The sequence below is a fragment of the Pinus tabuliformis genome, chromosome Q (assembly GCF_031772625.1).
Source record: "Pinus tabuliformis cultivar Carrire ecotype Pingquan chromosome Q, CPIR1, whole genome shotgun sequence".
In the NCBI taxonomy this organism is placed as follows: domain Eukaryota; kingdom Viridiplantae; phylum Streptophyta; class Pinopsida; order Pinales; family Pinaceae; genus Pinus; species Pinus tabuliformis.
This window is the reverse complement of record NC_142296.1, coordinates 800,962,367-800,987,061: the sequence shown is the minus strand read 5'-3', so window position 1 is coordinate 800,987,061 and position 24,695 is coordinate 800,962,367. Positions and strand designations below refer to the sequence as shown.

At 39.4% G+C, this 24,695-nt stretch overlaps 2 pseudogenes; both read left to right on the top strand.

The window, feature by feature from the left end:
- The first annotated feature begins 6,833 nt into the window (after nt 1-6,833).
- Nucleotides 6,834-8,314, top strand: LOC149221914 (25S ribosomal RNA; annotated as a pseudogene).
- A 12,962-nt stretch (nt 8,315-21,276) lies between these two features.
- Nucleotides 21,277-22,759, top strand: LOC149221913 (25S ribosomal RNA; annotated as a pseudogene).
- Nucleotides 22,760-24,695: the final 1,936 nt, after the last annotated feature.

The following is a 24,695-nucleotide window of genomic DNA, read 5'->3' as shown; positions in this document are numbered from 1 at the left end:
TCTACAAAACCACAATTGCATGGACATAAATGGCATGAAAAAATGGGATAGACTACGACGTTAAAAGTTTGGAAGTGAGTGGTGTCGATCTCCCAAGCTAAGGTGGGAATGAGATACAATTGGACCTCGAAGCTTTGCCAACACAAAATAAAAATCATAATAAGATCTACAAACGAACATTCTCATTCATGAAAAATGAATAGAACCACCCAACTGTAATAAGGTTATGCAGGATCTTCAAAATCAACCCCACATGATGAGCACTAATCTGGTGATTGGATTTCTACACAGTCCTTATTAGCCTACAAGGATATCTACTACAAACAAAAATAAATTGGCTTCTAATCATGTGAATAATCCCACTCCCTATGACCTACCATGGTAGAAATGTTTCATTTGGTTATTAGAAATATCATGAAATGGGTTGAAGTTCCACACGCTCCTTTCTACCTAGAATTTCTTTCAGGCATGGCTTTGGTTGATGTTATAGCTGGTATGATATTGTACTGACATAATATTAATGCATTGTAAGAATCTCTTTTCCAAGAAAGGATAAGACATGTTACTTTTTTATACATATTAACTCACTCTAGAAGGAGATCTTATTAAAAAAGTAATATGAATACTAAGTTCAAAATATTTAAGTGAGGCTTCCTTTTGTAACAAAAGGAACCAATATAATAAGGAAAAATGTGACGAGATCCAATTATGCATCTGCAACATTTCTCAATTCATATCTAAAAGGTATCCTCCTTATACATAGGGTTTTAGGTCCCCTCCACCTTTGGATAAGGAATGTGCCTGGGAGTTGGGCTCATGGAAAATATGAGTAAAGGAGATGGAATGTAATCTGATCTTCATTTCTAGAATGTGATCCATAACAGATTGAATTCTTCGCAAAGCAGATTTTCCATTAAGCATGTTCACAGTAATATTTGAGTTTTCATAAACGTGGAGTCTTCCAACTTCATTTTCAATTGCTATGCGAAGGAGGTTGATAGTTCTTCCTAAACAGTTAGGACCTGACAAGAGTAATAGAATGCAATGATTTTAAGAAGATGCATTCCCCTATGCCGCATCTTCCAGAGTTACCTTCAGAGGTGCCCATACCTCTTTTGTGTACACATGTTATTGACACAATTGCTTTGTTCTAAGTCTTCTAGGCAGTCATGAATGAACTTACTAGATGAGCTCAATTGTATATTATATGGAACCAAAACGTTTCTAGCCGTAGCATACATGGAAATACATTTCACCAAACAGAAATGCATTTTCTCCTTTGTAAGTGCCTTCTGATATTGCATTGGTTGATTGTACCTAATTATTTTCCCCATATTTTCCCAACCACATACAAGTCAAGACAATCTTCAAGGTAATTAGCCATGCGAAAAGACTACAAAATCCTCACTTTCATTAACATGGACCATTCCATGGAGTGACTTTATGATCGTGACCTTCTCATTTTCTTTAAACTAAGTAGCACGGTGGGTGAGTACACTTTACTTTTGAGCTTGTTTGGAAAAATCATGTCACGGCTTAAAGTTAACATTTATCGAGGAATATGTGTGCAATTAGGATGGAGATCTAGATAATTGTGTTCAATAGTCTCCAAACCAAACTTTAGATAATTTTGTTCAATAGTATCTAAACCAAACTTTAAGAAAATTTAATCCTTATGTGATATCATATGAATATTTGAGTATAAAGATTTATTTCAAGTGGAAAAGATTTAATTTTACATTAATTTTATAAGAAATAAAACTTGTGTACTACTCAAATTTGCAAATTTAACAATTCTAGGGAACACAATACCCAATAGTTGCAATAAATGAGTCCCAAGAAATGTAGAGTAGCCATCATTGTGAGCATTGAGTTTCATCCCCCCAAAAAAGTGTACACTAGTAGTAACTAGTACAAGCAATCAATCACAAAAAAATAGGAAATGTAACATGGATCACGCATTTCAGTTAGTCCAAACAAAGGTGGGAAAATATCAATATCAGTACTTTTGCAAAAACTCGGTGTTCCTTGATATTTGTGGCTATTTCTCAATGATTCCTTTCTTTATAACATAAATATCAACAAGGATAAATGTAAACATTGGCTTTTTCTAGATTCATTCACTTAGGTGAAAAGGAAACTATCATGATGTTGTCACCTACCAACCCTACCTTATTTTTATTTCTAGAATCCAATTGTAGACTTAATTAGCATATTTTCCACTCTTGAACAGAGAAAAACTTGCAAATTTTTCCTAAAGGATCTTTCTATTAGTGTAGTTTTGTGCAAGCTAATGTATACATCGGTAATCTTTATTGTATTTTCAGTAATGTTGGTTTGTGGGCTTCTTATTGAAATGATATTATGCAATCATAAAATGAGTAAATTTGTTGATGATTGATGTAGAAAAATTGTTGGTTATGCATTTATTGTCATGGATACTTTAAATTAATATGGTATCTTTTGATGAAATGAAACCAAATACTGTGACAATTGTTCTTGAAAGCAGAGGTAGCATTGGGTTTGTTCAGGTCAACGGAAAGAATTTTAGAGTTTTAGTTACCACAAAGGGAGGTTATCTAATTGATTGAAATGGCTTGGCATGTTCCGAGATCCAATTATGCATCTGCAACGTTTCTCAATTCATATCTAAAAGGTATCCTCCTCATACATAGGGTTTTAGGTCCCCTCCACCTTTGGATAAGGAATCTGCCTGGGAGTTGGGCTCATGGAAAATATGAGTAAAGGAGATGGAATGTAATCTCATCTTCATTTCTAGAATGTGATCCATAACAGATTGAATTCTTCGCAAAGCAGATTTTCCATTAAGCATGTTCACAGTAATATTTGAGTTTTCATAAACGTGGAGTCTTCCAACTTCATTTTCAATTGCTATGCGAAGGAGGTTGATAGTTCTTCCTAAACAGTTAGGACCCGACAAGAGTAATAGAATGCAATGATTTTAAGAAGATGCATTCCCCTATGCCGCATCTTCCAGAGTTACCTTCAGAGGTGCCCATACCTCTTTTGTGTACACATGTTATTGACACAATTGCTTTGTTCTAAGTCTTCTAGGTAGTCATGAATGAACTTACTAGATGAGCTCAATTGTATATTATATGGAACCAAAAAGTTTCTAGCCGTAGCATACATGCAAATACATTTCACCAAACAGAAATGCATTTTCTCCTCTGTAAGTGCCTTCTGATATTGCATTGGTTGATTGTACCTAATTATTTTCCCCATATTTCCCCAACCACATACAAGTCAAGACAATCTTCAAGGTAATTAGCCATGCGAAAAGACAACAAAATCCTCACTTTCATTAACATGGACCATTCCATGGAGTGACTTTATGATCGTGACCTTCTCATTTTCTTTAAACTAAGTAGCACGGTGGGTGAGTACACTTTACTTTTGAGCTTGTTTGGAAAAATCATGTCACGGCTTAAAGTTAACATTTATCGAGGAATATGTGTGCAATTAGGATGGAGATCTAGATAATTGTGTTCAATAGTCTCCAAACCAAACTTTAGATAATTGTGTTCAATAGTATCTAAACCAAACTTTTAGAAAATTTAATCCTTATGTGATATCATATGAATATTTGAGTATAAAGATTTATTTCAAGTGGAAAATATTTAATTTTACATTAATTTTATAAGAAATAAAACTTGTGTACTACTCAGATTTGCAAATTTAACAATTCTAGGGAACACAATACCCAATAGTTGCAATAAATGAGTCCCAAGAAATGTAGAGTAGCCATCATTGTGAGCATTGAGTTTCATCCCCCCAAAAAAGTGTACACTAGTAGTAACTAGTACAAGCAATCAATCACAAAAAAATAGGAAATGTAACATGAATCACGCATTTCAGTTAGTCCAAACAAAGGTGGGAAAATATCAATATCAGTACTTTTGCAAAAACTCGGTGTTCCTTGATATTTGTGGCTATTTCTCAATGATTCCTTTCTCTATAACATAAATATCAACAAGGATAAATGTAAACATTGGCTTTTTCTAGATTCATTCACTTGGGTGAAAAGGAAACTACCATGATGTTGTCACCTACCGACCCTACCTTATTTTTATTTCTAGAATCCAGTTGTAGACTTAATTAGCATATTTTCCACTCTTGAACAGAGAAAAACTTGCAAATTTTGCCTAAAGGATCCTTCTATTAGTATAGTTTTGTGCAAGCTAATGTATACATCGGTAATCTTTATTGTATTTTCAGTAATGTTGGTTTGTGGGCTTCCTATTGAAATGATATTATGCAATCATAAAATGAGTAAATTTGTTGATGATTGATGTAGAAAAATTGTTGGTTATGCGTTTATTGTCATGGATACTTTAAATTAATATGGTATCTTTTGATGAAATGAAACCAAATACTGTGACAATTGTTCTTGAAAGCAGAGGTAGCATTGGGTTTGTTTAGGTCAACGGAAAGAATTTTAGAGTTTTAGTTACCACAAAGGGAGGTTATCTAATTGATTGAAATGGCTTGGCATGTTCCGAGATCCAATTATGCATCTGCAACGTTTCTCAATTCATATCTAAAAGGTATCCTCCTTATACATAGGGTTTTAGGTCCCCTCCACCTTTGGATAAGGAATCTGCCTGGGAGTTGGGCTCATGGAAAATATGAGTAAAGGAGATGGAATGTAATCTGATCTTCATTTCTAGAATGTGATCCATAACAGATTGAATTCTTCGCAAAGCAGATTTTCCATTAAGCATGTTCACAGTAATATTTGAGTTTTCATAAACGTGGAGTCTTCCAACTTCATTTTCAATTGCTATGCGAAGGAGGTTGATATTTCTTCCTAAACAGTTAGGACCCGACAAGAGTAATAGAATGCAATGATTTTAAGAAGATGCATTCCCCTATGCCGCATCTTCCAGAGTTACCTTCAGAGGTGCCCATACCTCTTTTGTGTACACATGTTATTGACACAATTGCTTTGTTCTAAGTCTTCTAGGCAGTCATGAATGAACTTACTAGATGAGCTCAATCGTATATTATATGGAACCAAAACGTTTCTAGCCATAGCATACATGGAAATACATTTCACCAAACAGAAATGCATTTTCTCCTCTGTAAGTGCCTTCTGATATTGCATTGGTTGATTGTACCTAATTATTTTCCCCATATTTTCCCAACCACATACAATTCAAGACAATCTTCAAGGTAATTAGCCATGCGAAAAGACTACAAAATCCTCACTTTCATTAACATGGACCATTCCATGGAGTGACTTTATGATCGTGACCTTCTCATTTTCTTTAAACTAAGTAGCACGGTGGGTGAGTACACTTTAAGCAAGATTGAATGTGAAGATCATTGGCCGTAAGCATACGACAAGTTAATAAAATTCTCCCCGGAGGCAATTTTAATTGTTGTTATCTTTTGAAGTGTGGGCAATGCCCTCGACATTTTCAAATTCTCGTTTATCCTTTCAAATATGCAGCTACAAATATGTAAGATATTTATTTTATCATTTTAAATATGCAACTATAAAGATGTAACATATTTATTTATTTAGCACGTTTCGAGTTCTTTTCCATGTTTATTTCAAAATGATTTAATGTATCTAACACCATCTACAATATAATCTGAAAGATAACCCATCGATCATAACAAACCATAGTAGCTAGATTTTTTTAATGTCTTAAAAAAACTAATGGATGCAACTTTGCGAGAGAAAAATGGCATTGCCACAGTAATATAAATCGTAGCAGAGATCTTCATTCATATATATATATATATATATATATATATATATATATATATATATATATATACGAGTATGTACTATGGAGATTTATTTATCTCAATAATAACTTGAGATTCTTCCAATTATGACAAAAGAGTAAAATATTTAAAATAGAGCATGGACTATAGAAATTTATCTGAATGATAACTTGAGATTCTTGAGATTCTTAACCCACGTTGCATACGATTTCAATGTATGTAAATGAAAAATTAATAAATCAATTTAATCTTAATTTTGACGGATTTGATTAGCTATTCTTCCCCACTCTATGCTATTCTCCACCATTCTATGCCTTACGGCGTTTCCTTTGCAACATAAGGTGCAAATGCTAGTTTATATTTACTCCATAAGTCACCTTATACACATGTAAGGGTGTAAACAAATAAAAATATAAGTAAAGTGGAGGTATGGTAAATAAATAAAACGTCTTTTTATACTTACTCAAAAGGTATGGTAAATAAATAAAAATATAAATAAACTAGACGTATCGTAAATAAATAAAACCTCTTTTTATATTTAGTCCATAACCCTTGTTCTATTTATGAAGGCTCAAGAAAGAGGTTTTATTTAAGTGAATCCTATGGGCCAAATACCATATTTGTAAAAGAGGTATGGTAAACTAATAAAAATATAAATAAACGAGAGGTATGGTAAACAAATAAAACATTTTTTTATATTTACTCCATAAGTCACCTTATATTTACGAACAATAAAAAAATGGGTTATATTTAGGTGAAACCTATGGCCAAAATACTATGGGACAAATACCATGGACTAGATTGTTATTAATACCATGCAAAAAACCATTATTAACCCTAATATTAGAATTAATAAAAATAAAAATGGCACATGGTATTGACCCATGGTATTCACCAAAATGGCACATGGTATTGACCCATGGTATTCACCTGGAATGTAGCATATTTAAATGGGGGAAATAAACCAGCATGTAGCCTATGCTAAGATTCACTAGGACTTTACAAAGTTTTATTATTTAGTGAAAGACTCGCTAAGATCTTACAAGATTTTATAATTGAGTAAAATATTCGTCATGCCTGGTGAGAGATTTGCCAAAAAATTATATATACATATTATATTATTGATAAAATCGCCTTCCATTTTTCCTATATACCATGGAGATTCGCCCATTTATTATATTTATAAATTTAGGGTGGGTTCTTAAATTTTCCCTGGACAGCCCTATCGGCAAGTCGGGTTGTTTGGGAATGTAGCCCTAATTAGGTGGTAAATTCCATCCAAGGCTAAATACGAGTGAGAGATCGATAACGAACAAGTACCGCGAGGGAAAGATGAAAAGGACTTTGAAAAGAGAGTTAAAGAGTGCTTTAAATTGTAGGGAGGGAAGCAGATGGAGGCTGTCGTTGCGTCTCGGTTGGATGTGGAACGGCTCATGCTGGTTCGCCGCTCAACTTAAGGTGCAAACCAACATGGGTTGCTGCATCATCACAAGCACGGGTGGATTACTGCCTGACAGTTTGCCGTTGTGGTGGTCGAGGAACGAAGCGTGCGCCCTTGTGATGGGACATGTGCACCTGCACACTCGTGGTGTTGGTTGGTGGGCTTTCCATTAAACCCATCTTGAAACGCAGACCAAGGAGTCTAACATGTGTGTGATTCGGCGGGTTTGAAAACCTGTGTGGCGCAAGGAAGCTAACGGGAGAGATCCCCTCTCTGGGGGGGTGCATCGTCGACCGACCTTGAGCTTATGCGAAGGGTTCGAGTGTGAGCACACCTGTTAGGACTCGAAAGATGGTGAACTATGCTTGAGCAGGGCGAAGCCAGAGGAAACTCTAGTGGAGGCTTGTAGTGATACTGATGTGCAAATCGTTTGTCTGACTTGGGTATAGGGGTGAAAGACTAATCGAACCATCTAGTAGCTGGTTTCCTCTGAAGTTTCCCTCAGGATAGCTGGAGATCACGCTAGTGTTTTATCGGGTAAAGAAAATTATTAGAGGCATCGGGGGCATAACACCCTCGACCTATTCTCAAACTTTAAATAGGTAAGAGGTTGTGGCTGCATCATTGAGCCACGCCATGGAATCGAGAGCTCCAAGTGGGCCATTTTTGGTAAGTAGAACTGGCGATGCGGGATGAACCAAAAGTTGAGTTACAACGCCGAATTGCGCGCTAACCTAGATCCCACAAAGGGTGTTGGTTGATTAAGATAGCAGGACGGTGGTCATGGAAGTTGAAATCTGCTAAGGAGTGTGTAACAACTCACCTGTCGAATCAACTAGCCCCGAAAATGGATGGTGCTGAAGCGTGCAACCTATACTCAACTGTTGGAGCAATTGCCTAGCTTCAATGAGTAGGAGGACATGGGGGTCGTTGAGAAACCTTGGGCGTGAGCTTGGGTGTATCGGCCCACAGTGAAGATCTTGGTGTTAGTAGAAAATATTCAAATGACAACTTTGAAGACTGAAGTGGGAAAAGGTTCCATGTGAACAACACTTGTATTAAGGGACAAATTCCGCTAGGGTCTTTGGGTTAAAACCCTAGCAGATCAGAGGTGGTCTACACAGAGAAACACATATTCCATATAGCCATAATGCTAATACAAGAAAACTATACAATAAGGGGCGTACCTGGGGGTCCTACGTTCGAGAAGATCCTTCCAGGGTCCAAACCCTCTTGGAGTTCCTTTTGCTCCTTTACCCTGCAAAACAATCAATTCAAGAAAGTACAACAGTATATGGACTAAACATCATAAAGAAATCATCTTCATAGTATATTGAAAGGTAGTTAGTTATGCAATTAAACAACCATTCATATATGAATCATGACATGGATATCATAAACATGAAGAAGATTTATGTCAGGAACAAAGACAAGTGTTTCTTTTTATTATAGAAAAATAAGGTACATAAAGGAATAATTTCACCTGATTCATCCTTTCGTAGGCTCCAAGCGAAACCATCCTCCGGATTCGTCCAGTCTCAAGCCTTTAACAAAATCCTTCCATGACTTTCTCCATGATATCTCAAATGGTAGATAGACATCATCACACAAGGAAACAAGGGTTTCATGTAAATAGGGGAAGTGTAGGAGGCACTAGGATCTTCAGACCTAGTCAGGGAAATCTTAGCATAATAATCTTTCTCTCTCTTCTCTCCTCCCTTAGGCCTTCCCATTGAAGCCTTTTTATACTTCTCCCAAGGTAGTTTTTTATTTGGGAATTCGTTGGGAATAGTTGGGCCACGAGCACTAACAGGTGATCAGCAGGTAAAACCCGCAATCTCCACCCGAAATTAAGGAGATTTTTTTTTTTTAAGTGTTTTAAGACATATATGCGTGTTGGTATACATAGACCCACGTATACACACGTTTAGCTCAGGGCAATGTCGTGTATAGGGAATAAAACACTATTTTTCAAATTTTGGACCAGGTCTGGAAGGAGGGGTTGCCCTGGGCCATGAGTGCAGCATCACAAACCTCAAGAGTGAGATTTGGAGCTATAAAAGATGCCCCCTAATATATGAGGTCAGAAGGGGTACATGATGGCCAAAATATATTAAGCAAGTACATGGAAAGGAAATCTGCCAAAAACTGAGAAGGACTTCACTAGAGTTCAGCCTGCCAAGCCACAAAAGGAGATAAAAACGAAACACTATTTGAAGCGGGCATACCCATGCTCAGAGAAAGTAAAGCATGTCTACATATCAAGTACAATAGGATCCACTAAGTATACAAGTATAAAGAACTGGAAAATACATAATGGATCATCTGATCATGATCGAACAAGTACATGTCTGAATATCACATATAAGAATGTCAATGATGCTGAAGAATAAACCGGATCACTGATATCAAAGACTGATCACAAAAGGTACCGACTGAACATGATGGAATAGGATGGTACTACACTGCAAACTCCAATGCCAGCATATAGAATTTCGCCATGAATAACTGCAACATATAAGGTGGGGTGGTATCAACTAGCAGCAACAGGAGCAACTGTCAAGTGAACCAATGAATGCTGCTGCAACCTGAGGTCTTCACCGACCGCCGTGGTACATTTATGCACTATGGGAATAAATGATCTCGATTCAACCATGTGAGAAATTGCTTGATTACCGGTCATTGATGTATACCGTTAACAAATGTGAGACTATTCACCGATAATGATAATGAGCGTCAAGGTACCCAGTACAATCTAACAAGTGTGAATAGATGAGCTGGAGTCGAACACTTTTTAAGAATCTATCAATCAGGAGACAATGATGGTTTCCCACTGTCGATAGCGAAGGATCTGCCACTAATGACTACAAACCCCAAGGTACTACCAAATGGACTCTAGATCTTTGCCCCAAAGCAATGAGTCGAAGTCGATAGGGAAAGATATTCTAGAAGGAAGGCATTAAGGAATTCTTCGTCAATCTAGCGTGAGTGTAACCCGTAGGCCAATAATGTGGAAGGAATCAGATGAAAAAGATGTAGTAACCCAACCGAAGTACATTTTCGGCGTACACAAGATGTGGCTAGCGCACAACAGAAACCCTCTGAACCAACCAATAATGAAAGCTGACACAGAGGTGAGGTATCCACCAATAAGGTCAAATGGAAACCAAGGTACTGCACGAATCCCCATGTGTGATAATGTAAGCTGATGTCAAAAAAATTGAAACCACTCAGTCAAAGACCCATGATGCTGATCGATGCTAAGCACAAGGTAACCTATCAATAATGAAAATAGGGCCAAGGTGCAGCTTTAGGCCTGTCCTCAGAGCAAGATGTTGTCGTCGATAAGGACAAGACCCGCCAGCTAGAAGTCAATGGAGACCTTCTCAAACTGGCACGAGTAAATGACCAATATAGCTGATGTGATGATAGACATGATATTGGCAACCAGGGATGGCTGACTAGAAAATGAGTCAAGAGACACCGCAGAGAGGCCGACTCAGGCTAACTTCCCTTGAACAAAAGCACGACTCAATGTGACTATGTGGCAGCATATGATGACTCTGTATAAGTTCGTCATGCAGGAGGCATGAACGAACCCTCCATATGATTGGAAGAGATAACCAATCGAGGGAGAACTGACTCAATAACAAGGTTAAGGCATACCCAAGTCAAACTAAATCCTGCCCAAATGGAGGAGACTTTGTTTTGAGTGCTTTGTTCAAGGGCGACACGACTGACTCTAGCTGCCAACAATAAATGGAAATATTGTCCCGTTCCCGCTCTTTTTGGAATATATATATATTTTTTGTCTTTTTCTATTAAGCTGGAAAAATAATAAAAGAATTCTATAGGACAGTGGAAAGAACGAGTGTCGGTGAAACAGATGATCTAGTTCCTGGGATTGGAACGTTCCTATGCTCAATGCAGGGAGGTGAAAACTAGTCGATGACACTCAAAGGTGCATTCTTTCCACGGGTCAGGGTATGTCAAGTTGCAGAAGTCAAAGGTATGCAAGTTTGATTTTGCAGTCGTCATGGTAAAAAGTTGGCTTAAACACGAGTCCAAGTAAAGTTGGCTAAAAGCTAAAAGGTACAAATGGTAAAAATGCAATGCAGTAGTACAACTCAACACAAGGAGCCTCTAGGGTATAAGGCCAGAACAAAAATGAAGAGGCAAAGAGGAATGAGTCTTCATCGCATACGTCATGGCGGGACTACAGAGGACTCCCGAGCCTACTCAAATTGGAGCAGCATGGGAAACATATTTTAGTGAGGTGCTAACTACGATGCCCATGTAAAGGATGACTTCTACCATCGTGTCATAATTTAAAGAATCAGCAAGTGAAGATGGTTTACGAACCATAACACGATGGGATCGACCCTATGGAAAATGTATCGATAGATGGAGGCTAGTATGCATAATGCAACGGAAAAATGGCTTCCCTAACCTATATGCTAGTGAGAAAATTACACCTGCCATGATGGGTCAGTAGTAATGGAACCGCTCGAAACCATCGAAAAAACGTCCAAAATGTCCTTAAAGTCAAACCATTCTCAACATTCCAAGCTCCCAAGTTAAAATTTACATGAGGCCAAAAAAAAAAAAATTTGAAATTTTTTTTCATTTTCAAAACCTATAAAAGAGATTTTGGACTCACTATTTTCACCATTTGAGTTTGAGAGCAGAGAAGAGGAGAAAAAGAAGAAACTTTTCCATACGCCAAATTCATCCATTCAGATTCTTCCAAAATCCCCAGGTAACTCTTATACTTGTCTTGCAATCAATTATGACTAGTTTTAGAATTTTTAATTTATGTTTTACCGTTGAATTCTTTGTCAAAAATTTCACCGTGGCATATACGCGGGTTGAGTATATGAAACCTGTGTACACGTGGACCCTACACGCGACTGTGTGCAAATGGATCCGCGTATACACCGCGAACATTTGAAACAAAAAAAACTAACGGTTTAAAATCATTTTGTCTTTAGGATGCCGGTCACTTGGCGAGAAATAGAGCATACCGCAGTGGATGATGAGGTCATGAATGATCCTGATGATTTGGATGCCTTATGGGGATGTGGTTTGCTAAAATTCTTCAAATTGCCATATATGAAAGCAAACACACGTCTGCTTGAGATGCTCATTGATTACTGGAGTATCGATGATGATTCATTTATGATTGACCAGATGCCACTCAGGATAGAAGTGGATGACATTTATTTCATCATGGGCCTTTCCCAAAGGGGAGAGGTAGTACATTCCAGGGGCAGGACACGAGGCAGTCTCTCGATGGAGGACTACCTACATATCTATTGCCCGGGACATACAAAAAAGTTGGAAGTCAGATTTCAATCGCACATGTGGAGAGTTTATCTATGAGGATAATCTTGTTCACCATAGCTAGAGTGAAAAGATCAGCTTCTCTGCACCAGGCATCACAGCTAACCATAAGCTTGGCAGTAGACTGTCTAACCACTGTGTTTGACTGGTGTACTCCTCTTCTGTCTAGCTTGAAAAGCCAACTTACTTCCATCAAGAGAGGGTAGACCAAAAAATTTGGATATGGGACTATTTTTTGTTTTTTCTTTTTTGAGAGGGTCTGACACTTTGCCCTTGGGTAGCAGTTTCCATCAGCACCCCACGAGATCCACACATGGGCAGGTGGGTTGACCTGATGAAATGTCTAGGAGGTGGGGAAGTCCCACAGACTGCATTTGACGATGACTTCTTTTCCTGGTGGGATCAGCAGATCATCGCCATAGACAACTACCCTTATGCTGGGTTGGATTTCCGAGGAGATCCTGACCTAGTATTACCACCGACTGCAGCATGGGGTGAAATTGGTAAGTATTTTTTGATTTTATGATATTTTTTGGATTTTCCAATATAATAATGAATTCTGAAAAATGTTTTTGATAGGATTCAAATGACTAATATGATGATCATGTTCCAGATATTGGGCCGGTACAACTAGATGATTTCCCATGGCATAGACGTCGTGACCGAGGGGCCGAAGAGGCAGCTGCAGATACAGAGCGACTACTTCGCATAGTCTAGCGGCACTTGGTGAGACTCACTCACAAAGTACTGATGGTGGCAGTAGAGGATCTTCCTGAGGATATGCAGCATCATGTGGTTGGAATGCCACGTGACTGGGTCCGTACTTTTAGGCGTGTGGCCAATGCGATAGCTTCCTACTTAGCCGCTCATCCTGAGCCAGGGCATTAGATGTACTAGACATGATTATGGGAATTTGAGTCCCAATTTCGTATATTTTTTGGACAGACTTATGTAAACTCGAGATGTTTTATGATATATATATATATACAGTTCGACTTTCTGATGCTTGATTTTATTGTGATGAATGATTGATGTGCCAGTCTAATGCTTGATTAGCTATAGAATCAGCTAACCAATTATGAGATCTTGGAATGTGCAGATAATTATAAGTAAATGATCTTTGTAACAACCTCACCCTTAAATACTGGCGATATAAACATGGATCCCTTACCTGATAAATGTTATTCAATTGCGACACTATCAATTGTGAATCAAGATAAACTACCAACAAGTCGATTCCATGAGAAATTGCCTCAAATAGTAAATTAATGATGGCAGTATATTGAACCATATTATTTGAAGCGGTACTAATGCATACTCCCCTTGATACCATCAACTGACCAGTTGGATAATAGAGTACCCAAGCTGCGGAAGCGAGGTTCCGAGTGTGCCGACTAGCACCATCGGTGAATCCAAAATAGACCAAATCATCCATCAACACCTGCCACAATAGACCAAAAAGTGTTGATATCAAAAAACTCTGGATGAGATATGTACAAATATACACAATGTACAAAGAAGCCATTGCCTAGCTAAAAGCAAAGTACTTCTTAAGTTAGAGCCCGTCAGGGGGCTCCGCCCACTTGCTCCTAGGGACGTTTATTGGTACTATTATCACATCAATCAACATACTTCCTTCGGCGAATGACTGTTTTGGAGCCAAAGGACCCGTACAAACATCGCTAGTTGGACTAGAGGACCTGGATTCGACTTCATGCAACGGGGAATAAAAACATGACCGACGATGTAAATATTTCAAAGGTTGATCTACAACTGTCATTGCTTCGAATATCACTTCATCAGATGGAAAAAAAATATCCTAGAAATCCAATGCAGAAGTGGAATTACTGGTCTGAGAACGAGCCACATCACCATCTACCTCTTTCTCAGAGGAAGGTGTAGAATGGTTCTCTGCAGAGTCATTAGTAGATTCACATCTAAGCTCTGCAGTAGACGTAGAAGATTCTATTTCACCCACCTTGTCATCATCCAATGTGGTCACAGATGAAGATAAGGGTCGAGGATCCGAAAAATAATGAGCTTGAACAAACTCTTTCCATAAAGGGTCCCTGGAGGATGAAATTGTATATATTCTAGCCATAGGAGGGGGAAGATCAAACGTACCCATCAATGAAGAGTACATCCCGACTCCTAAATTCTCAGTAGGCAGACGTGGGTTATCCACTAAGGGAATAGTAGAGTCCAAAGTTACTCGAGGATCGACTGGACAGTAATCCAATTGATAAACCTTAACAATTTTCCCTTCATGAGGAAAGTAAATGACACGAAATAGAGTCAAAACAACGGCATCCATTTCGTATACCCAGTTCCTTCCTAAGAGGAGATTGTAGTCCAGGTTAGCATCAATGAATTCTACTTCAATATTGACAACCTTCCACCCAACAAATATGGGAAAGGCTGGGATAATCCCATGCGGCTTATGAGAATGACCATCAAATGCAGTCAAGAGGGTAGGTGAAGGAACAGCCGAAGGTGATCCAATAGCCTTCCAGCATGACATCGACATGACGCAAGTGGAAGCTCCTTCATCAATAAAAGTACGAAAAATGTTAGTTTTCTAGTAGGTAGACTTTATCTGGAAATCCATATGATGAGGAAGTCTCTTTTTGACATTATGCATATCAAAAGTGAGAGCTAAAGAATTGTTTGGATCCACTGCCCCCATTGCCGACAGCAAGATACTTCTTTGAGTGGGACATGACTGGAGCACCTCTAAAGCGGACATAGCACATGGACTCTGCGCTAGATCCTTAACAATGGAGTAATTCCGGGCTGCCCTAATATTAGGGTTGATAGTCACACGTTTAGTGGAACCTTTCGGTACCCATGGTATAGTCTCGACAAAGGGTCGCTCAATATGAAGTGGGTTGTTAGTTTCAGGAACTATTTTATCCTTGGAAGTTTTTCCTTCACCATAATCACGTGACTGTGTGGCCACATGGACATTGGAACCCATCATGAAAACATTTGATGACTTTTCCCCTTCCTGGTTGCCCCCTACGGAGGTTCCAGGGTTTGAACTCGCGCCAGAAAGAAGTTGCTGCCCTTGGGGAAAAGGGTTGGTTAACACAGCTTGAGAACTAGAAGTCCCTTGCTACCCTAACAAGTGCTGAGCATCTTCAATATTGGGGTAGAGATGGGTTAAATGGTCTCCACCGCATAACTTGCATGGAAACTTGACTTTCTTTTTAGACTCATTTCTACCACCACCAGCATTATTGCCAAGATTATTTGCATCAATCTTCCCATCTTGACTCTTTTTCTTACCTCGTCCTTTCTTCTTCCCATTGGAATTTTGATTTCCTTTGGGTTGGTAGATTGGACAGCATTAACTGAAGAGGGTTGGGAAGATGAAGGGTTAGACGATGTGACTTGGTTGTTAGGAGTAGTTTGCAAATACAACTACTGCAATTGGCTCAACAAGTTCACCGCATTTGTGTCTACTGATCTAATGATACCATCCGCATGGGGACCTGGCTTCGACTTGGCTATATCAACCTTAGACCCAGGAGCATCCAACAAGATTTTTTGAAGGATCCGAGATTGAGAGTAAATCAATTCTAATTGTTGGGCCCTAAAAATAGCTTTCTCCTCAGAATAGACTCCGGACATGGAGACATCCTTAGAGATTTCAAGTTGTAAAGATTTCAAAAACCATTTGAGACAGTATTCCGGAGGGATTTCAGCTTTAATGAGCCTCTTTCTCCGTCTCCATTCCTGAATATGGTCATAAATGTGAGTTGCCGTGTCCTAATGGAAATTGGCCAGAAGTTCTGTTCCGGCATCATAATGGACGGGTAACTAGAAATGATTTAAGAAAATATTAGCTAAGTCAGCGAAAGATGTAAAGTTGCCCCTTGACAACTCTATATACCATTTGGTTGCATTACCAGTCAAGGTGCATTGAAAAAGTCTCAACCTAATCGAGTCATCAATAAGGGAGTTTGATGAGCACCACAAATGGAATGTGGTTACATGGTCGCCTGGGTCTTCACCGCCCTTCCCTTTGAATTTTGGAATGTTCAAAGGGAGTTTGGTTGGAACGGGAGACCAGGCCGAGTTGTATTTGATTGGATCATTTGTTAATTTCGTGAGATCTGGCAAGTTCAAAGTTGCCAGAAAAGGAAGCTTAGGAGGACCTTGGGGGTTCCACCCTGACTGGGCGGAGCTCCCAAAGTTTTGATTGGCCTGGATTTTGAAAGGCACCAGGCTACCCAAAGTATCCAACAGAACCAGCTGAACCAAAACGCAAGCCTTGTGATCCAGCAAAACTTGGAGTTTGACCAACTCCGACAGCAAAACCTCCATGACCAGTGAAGCTTCCTCCTAAAGGATTATAAGGAGTGGATAACCCCTGATAAGGATTCCAAGAAGTAGCTAAGGGAGGAATACTTCGAAATGAGCTAACTGTGGAGTACGGCCCATTCCCTTGTTGGCCAAAAAACAGATTCCCAGTTCCCATGCCACTAACCACAGGGTTAGTCCAACCTTGGAAAGGATTGCTACTTTGTCCTGTAGAAGAAAAAGGCATAGATCCTATTGTCGGGTTGGAATGTGGTATATGACCACTTCCGAAAGGAAAACCCTGGAATGAAGCCGATCCACCCATCATGGATGTGGAGGCACTAAACGGAACTGATGGAATACCCTATGAATGGGTGCCAAAAGGGAAGAATCCAGTACTAAAAGAATTGGCTTGGGAATTTCCACTCATAGAAGGAATGGAGGTAGACCCAACAAAATATGTGCTAGCAAAAGACCCAAATACAAATGAAGAGGGGATAGAAATGGTTCCTCCCCCTTGGACTGATTTTGGAGTCTGCATAGTTGTAGTACTTGTAGTAGAAGCCATGCTTCTAGTAGTGGTCATCGATGGTAAGTGTGTAGTATGACCTGGACTTGATGGTCTATGCATCAGAGTCCCAACGTATTGTAATACTTTCGGATAGCTAGAAGGTTAGGGAGAATTCGGAGCCGCTAATGACTCTTGAAATTCTTCTACTTCTATGTTATCTTCCGTCTGAAAGAGAACTCGAGAAAGAACTGGAGTGTTCCTCTCTTGTTCTGTGGAAGTACTAGGCCTATTTTGAACACTAATGTCTCTGTGAGGAGGATCAATCCCCGATGCGTCAGCTGCCACGGGAAAAAACCCACCGGTAGTATTACCTCTGTGCCTTCTAGGAGAAGGCTCTAAACTTGGTGGTGAAAGACCATGAAGTCTTTGAGATCGTCTAGGTGATCGGTCAGCCACTTTGAATTTTTTATTAAGATCTAGCTAAAAACTCAAAAAATTGAAAGCTAGGCTAACTAGGAGCACATAGCACACATTAAAAAGTCCTTAAAAGATATCAACCAGTCAAACAACTTTAAGTATTTCTACTTTTGGTGATGAGGACCGGACACCAAAATACAAGAAAGTGAAGTAAGGGGCCTTCCGAAGATAGTCTGGGATAATGACGGCCTAGTCCTATCAGCAAAGGTATCAGAGGAAGTTACGCTAACCTCCTAACAAAAGCCTGGGTTGGTGCAAGCCCCCAAGCTTTGCAAGGGTGCCCTCCAGTAGTATCATTGAGAGTGATACAACATCGACCTCAGGTGCCACAGGATTCCCCTCCACAGCCACCTGTGTAGATCCCTAGGAGTAGCAACTAAGGTTACCAACTCGTATCAGAAACCAGGCAGAACAGTCTCGAGGTTAGATATGACAAGTAGTAGAGGGGGTATCTCTCTTCCTTGTCTTCAAAAACCCTCGTGCTTAACTCCCAGATCCGAAGCTTTCCTGGTCTCCCTAATGCTACTGGATTTTCACTCACTATTCAGACTCCTATGTTTGACAGTTTAAATGGCCTTGGAGAGTTATCTCTCCACTCGCCTAATCCAAGGCCCTAAAATATCCTAAAACTTGTTGGTGTGTCTAACTTGACAATTATAAAAGGTTCTAGTATATTTTAATTAGCACTTGTTTTTAAAAGGGATGTTATTTAAGTCAAGGGATAAGCGGAAGTGAAACTAGTAGTGTTTGGATGCAAAAGAAATTAATAAAAACCAAACTACATGCAAATGCACTTGTTTTCGTTTTTCAATGAAAGAAATTTCTACTGGGTTCAGAGGAACTTCAAAAAAAACCTACAAATTCTTCTTTTATTTTCTTTTACTCATGCTCCACACTCACAAAAGTTAACAAAACTATATATGCCTAAAAAGATGTGCAACTCTATCCTAATGCAATAAGTACATGCTGATGCAAGACTTAAGACTACTCTAAATCAAGAAATGAAAGTTACTTGTTTATCAATTTTTATTTTGCCACTTAAAATGTTTAGATGGAATATGAGTTGCTACCGTTCATTTCGTCTAAACACTAAAAACAAGTTTCAAGACAAACAAAAACGCACTTTCATTCACTAAAAGGAAACTAAATCAAAACACAGTTCAAGAAAGCAAAACTAATTTTTTCAAAAAGTTTTATTCAAAAGCAAAAGCAAAAACGTCTTTTCAAAAGTGCTCTCAACAAGGCTGAAACTTTATGATTGAAAAATCGGCACCAAACACTTTGCAAGCTGACAACACAAAATGGATGAAAACTCAACAAAAAAGATGTGTTTCAAGATGCTTTCAACAATAAAAAACAACAATGAGAGGTTGGGCAACAAAGACCAAAAGATTAAAAAGACAATTTTCAAGAAAGTGTCAATCAACAAATTTTGAAGGCAAGAAAAGTAGATGGTCACAAAAATGTAGTTTTAACAAGCAAAGACAAAAGGTCACCAAAACAAGATTTGACACAAAGACTGAGATCAACCTTTCTGCTCTGGCAAAATAGAGCAGCCAAGACTCCTAACAAGAAATCTTGTGTGCTTAACAAAACAATGACTCTTGCAATAAAACCAATAAGACCAACACTTTCCAAAATCAGAGAGAATTTGAAATCAGATACTTGCTGTAACAGAAAAGTAACTGTTCAGGACTGAACCAAACCAGCAGACAGAACTTCAGAAACAAAAATATTTAAAAAATCTTGAAAATTGCAAGATATACACAACTGTATTGATGTACAGCTGCGTGTATACATGAATGAGCCTAAGGAAACCTGCGTATACGCGGGTTTACTTAAGGAAACATGTGTATATACGCTTCTGTAAACAAGAAAAACAACGTATATAAAAGATTTCAAGAAAAAACAAAAAGCAGTCTGAAGAAACTGACCAAACTACAATTCAAGTTCCTATAGGAACAGACTACACAGCAACAGCAAGCAAACAGACAGCTAAGCCCTGATTGGCTTGAATAAACCCAAACTAGGAACAACAATACTGTTGTCCCCAGTGCAGTCGCCAACTTTGTTAAGGGACAAATTCCCCTAGGGTCTTTGGGTTGAAAACCTAGGAGATCAGAGGTTGTCTACATAGAGAAACACATATTCCATATAGCCATAATGCTAAGATAAGCAAACTATACGATAAGGGGCATACCTGGGGGTCCTACATTCGATAAGATCCTTCCAGGGTCCAAACCCTCTTGGAGTTCCTTTTGCTCCTTCAACCTGCAAAAAAATCAATTCAAGAAAGTACAGTAGCATATGGACTAAACATCATAAAGAAATCATCTTCATAGTATATTGAAAGGTAGTTAGTTATGCAATTAAACAACCATTCATATATGAATCATGACATGGATATCATAAACATGAAGAAGATTTATGTCAGGAACAAAGACAAGTGTTTCTTTTTATTATAGACAAATAAAGTACAGAAAGGAATAATTTCACCTGATTCATCCTTTCACTGGCTCTAAGCGGAACCATCCTCCAGATTTGTCCAGTCTCAAGCATTTAACAAACTCCTTCCATGACTTACTCCATGATATCTCAAATGGTAGATAGACATCATCACACAAGGAAACAAGGGTTTCCTGTAAATGGGGGAAGTGCAAGAGGCACTAGGATCTTTAGACCTGGTCAGGGAAATCTCAGCATAATAACCTTTCTCTCTCTTCTCTCCTCCCTTAGGCCTTCCCATTGAAGCCCTTTTATACTTCTCCCAAAGTAGTTTTTTAGTTGGGAATTCATTGGGAACAGTTGGGCCACGGGCACTAAGAGGTGATCAGCAAGTAAAACCTGCGATCTCCACCCGAAATTAAGGAGATTTAATTTTTTTAAGTGTTTTAAGACATATACACGGGTTGGGTATACACAGACGCGCGTATACACACGTTTAGCTCTAGGAAATGTCGCGTATAGGGAATAAAACACTGTTTTAAATTTTGGACTAGGTCTGGAAGGAGGGGTTGCCCTGGGCCATGAGTGCAGCATCACAAACCTCAAGAGTGAGATTTAGAGCTATAGCAACTTGGACATGGGTTAGTCAATCCTAAGAGATGGGGAAGCCTTGTATCAAGGGTGCACTCTGCATGAGCATCAAAAGGTAATCAGGTTAATATTCATGAACCGGGACATAGCGGTGGGTGGAAACGTTAGGAAATCCGGAGATGTCGTCGGGGGCCCCAGGAAGAGTTATCTTTTCTTTTTAACAGCTTGCCCACCTTGGAATGAGTTCGCCCGGAGATAGGGTCCAGCAGCTAGAAGAGCACCGCATGTCTTGTGGTGTCCGGTGCACCCTCGGTGGCCCTTGAAAATCTGGAGGACCGAGTACAGTTCATGCCTAGTCGTACTCATAACCGCATCAGGTCTCCGAGGTGAACAACCTCTGGTCAATAGAACAATGTAGGTAAGGGAAGTTAAAAAAATAGATCCGTAACTTTGGGAAAAGGATTGTCTCTGAGGGCTAGGCATAGGGGTCTATGCCCTAAACTTGTGGGCTATCGGCAGTCTACCTGAGTTGCTCTCGTGGCGAGGGTGAGCAGTCACATGCCGATTGGGCTATGGGCATAGAATGCCCCTTACCGGGGGCTTTTCCCTAGGCATCGAACAGTCGACTCAGAACTGGTAGGGACAAGGGGAATCTAACTATTTAATTAAAACAAAGCATTGCAATGGTCCCAACGAATTCTGACGCAATGTGATTTTTACCCAGTGCTCTGAATGTCAAAGTGAAGAAATTCAACCAAGCGCGGGTAAACGGTGGGAGTAACTATGACTCTCTTAAGGTAGAAAAATGCCTCATCATCTAATTAGTGACGTGCATGAATGGATTAACGAGATTCCCACTGTCCCTATCTACTATCTAGTGAAACCACAGCCAAGGGAATGGGCTTGGCAGAATTAGCGGGGAAAGAAGACCCTGTTGAGCTTGACTCTAGTCCGACTCTATGAAATAACTTGGGACGTGTAGAATAAGTGGGATCCGTTTTTGGTGCTAGTGAAATACCACTACTTTTAACATTATTTTACTTATTCTGTGGGGTGGAGATGGGGCATTGCCCCTGTTTTTGGCCTTAATGAATATTTCGACGGGTTGATCGGGGTGGAAGACATTGTCAGGTGGAGAGTTTGGCTGGGGTAGCAAATCTGTTAAAAGATAACGCAGGTGTCCTAAGATGAGCTCAACGAGAACAGAAATATCGTGTGGAATAAAAGGGTAAAAGCTCATTTGATTTTTATTTTCAGTACGAATACAAACCGTGGAAGCATGGCTTATTGATCCTTTAGATTTTTGGAATTTGAAGCTAGAGGTGTCAGAAAAGTTACCACAGGGATAACTGGCTTGTGGCAGCCAAGAGTTCATAGTGACGTTGCTTTTTGATCCTTCGATGTCGACTCTTCCTATCATTGTGAAGCATAATTCACCAAGTGTTGGATTGTTCACCCACCAATAGGGAACGTGAGCTAGGTTTAGACCATTGTGAGACAGGTTAGTTTTACCCTACTGATGAACCGCACCGTAATAGTAATTCAACTTAGTACAAGAGGAACCATTGATTCACATAATTTGTCATCGCACTTGGTTGAAAAGCCAGTGGTGCGAAGCTAATGTGTGTTGGATTATGACTGAATGCCTCTAAGTTAGAATCCACGCTAGAAGTGGTGCATGTCACTCTTCGACTGCATCTCGACCTGTAGTAGGGGCATTGTTTTGTTGCCCCTAGGGGCGTCGGGGCAGATTTAAAGTTCAATTCCAAATGGTCGTTGAGAAGAATCCTTTGCAGATGAATTAAATACGCGACGGGGTATTGTAAGTGGTAGAGTGGCCTTGCTACCATGATCCATTGAGATTCAACCCTTGGTCATCTTGATTCAAAGCTTCGCTCTTGTCACAAACAAATCCGGACAACCCTCCCACTCTTGCGCCTTTGCCTCTTCCTCCAGATGACAATTTCTTATTGCTTAGGGGTGGGAAATTTGGGGTTTCCACGCCGCGATAGAAAAGGCGCTGAAGCCTGGGAAAATTGGGGTTTCCATGTCACACTCCTGCAGCCAAAATCTTGTTGTTTCCATGTTGCACCTTGATGCCCAAAATTTTGGGGTTTCCATGTCGCGCCCCGGCTATCACACAGAATGAGTCGTTCTTGCGGACAAGACCGACCTCCCTAGTATCTAATGATATCTAGCGACAAACAAACCAATAAACTTCTATCTTTCTCTAAATATGCAGTTTATAAATAAAGGAAAACAAGCGTTTTAGGCCTACCTTGGGTCCAATGCAAGTTTGTGGAAGCCTCACTCCATTGATCCAAATGAGCTCCCTTGTAGAGAATCTCAAACACAAACAAGAACACAAATTAAATAGCACCTAAAAATCCAATATAATAAAGCATACTTATCATGATGATCAAGGAATTCATGAAACAAATCACATAAGACAATTTTTTGAGAAAAATGAATCTGATTGTATTAATTTAAATTAAAGAAGAACTTTACAACCTGTGCCTTGATGTTGTACAAGCTCCTCCCAGGGTCCATCAAGAAGTCTCCTCTACTTTGACAAGCTTCACTCTCTTCCCAATGAAGCCAAAAGGTATGTGATCTCTCCTCTCAAGCTTAACTAGGAAATCTTAATTCCACCAGCATCTACCCTCAAAAATTTTCAGCTTCTAACCTCTCTAGTAACCAGCCCAATCCCTTAATTTATAGTGCAATGGAGGGAAGTTACTAGGTCCTCCTTCAAAGGGATAAGCTCCTCTCATCAAGGGATTAGCTCCTTCTCTTTTGGGATGCATGAACCACCTAGTAGCGAACCATCCACGTCAAGATTCCTTCTAGAATCATCTAGAATTAACCCAAAGTGAGTTTTTAAGAATAAACTTGCGCCTTTTTGACTTTCGCAGGGGTCCACACCCACTTCTTTAGAGACAGAGCGGGCAAGTCCACAGGTAACATGTATAGGGGGTGCGGGACCGCAGGAAACAGTGAGAGAAAGTGCAGAACTAGAGCTTTAATGTTTTTTAAGGTCTTTCTCTCATTTTCAAAGCTTGACATGAAGAGCTGAGGTTTGAGACTTGCTTAGGAGGATAGTATGAATGATGATAGACCCATACTAACTGCAAATAGTCATGGTGACAATATTTTGTGTAACATATTGCTCCCTAAAGTGTGAAGTCTGTAGTAGATGAGGATTTCATTTATCATATAAGAAGAGTGAAGTACTTTATCATTTCGAGGATCATCTTGTGGAGAGCCCAGTTGGAACCTGTAAAAACATTCAATGCAAAATATATATATGAGATCATATCATCATTGAGGTAGGAATTCCCATACTCAGATCAAAAATGACTAGAAAACTAACTACTGCTCTAATATAGGAATGATCTTGTAATACATCACAAGTACAGACACATGTAGACATAGTATGGACGTGGCCATCTGTTTATGAATAGTCCACTGTATAATGAATACAAAATTCCTCGCAGCCTGGATGGTGGAAACTAGATCCAGGGTCTTGATTTCTACTTCCCAAAATAGTACGATTCTATCCATGCGATGAATGTGTCGAAGCCAAACATGGTAGAAAACACTTGATTACCAGTCAATGATGTAAACTGTTAACAAGTGTGAGAGAAACCACCAGTAATGTCAATGGCTCTCAAAGTACTCAGTACAATCCATGAGATGTAAATAGATGTGTTGATGTCGAACATGTCACGGAATCCTTTGATCGAAGGTCAATGATGCAACCTATCGTCGAAGGCGAGAAACCTGCCATTGAGGCAAGTAGATCCCAAGGTACTGACGATT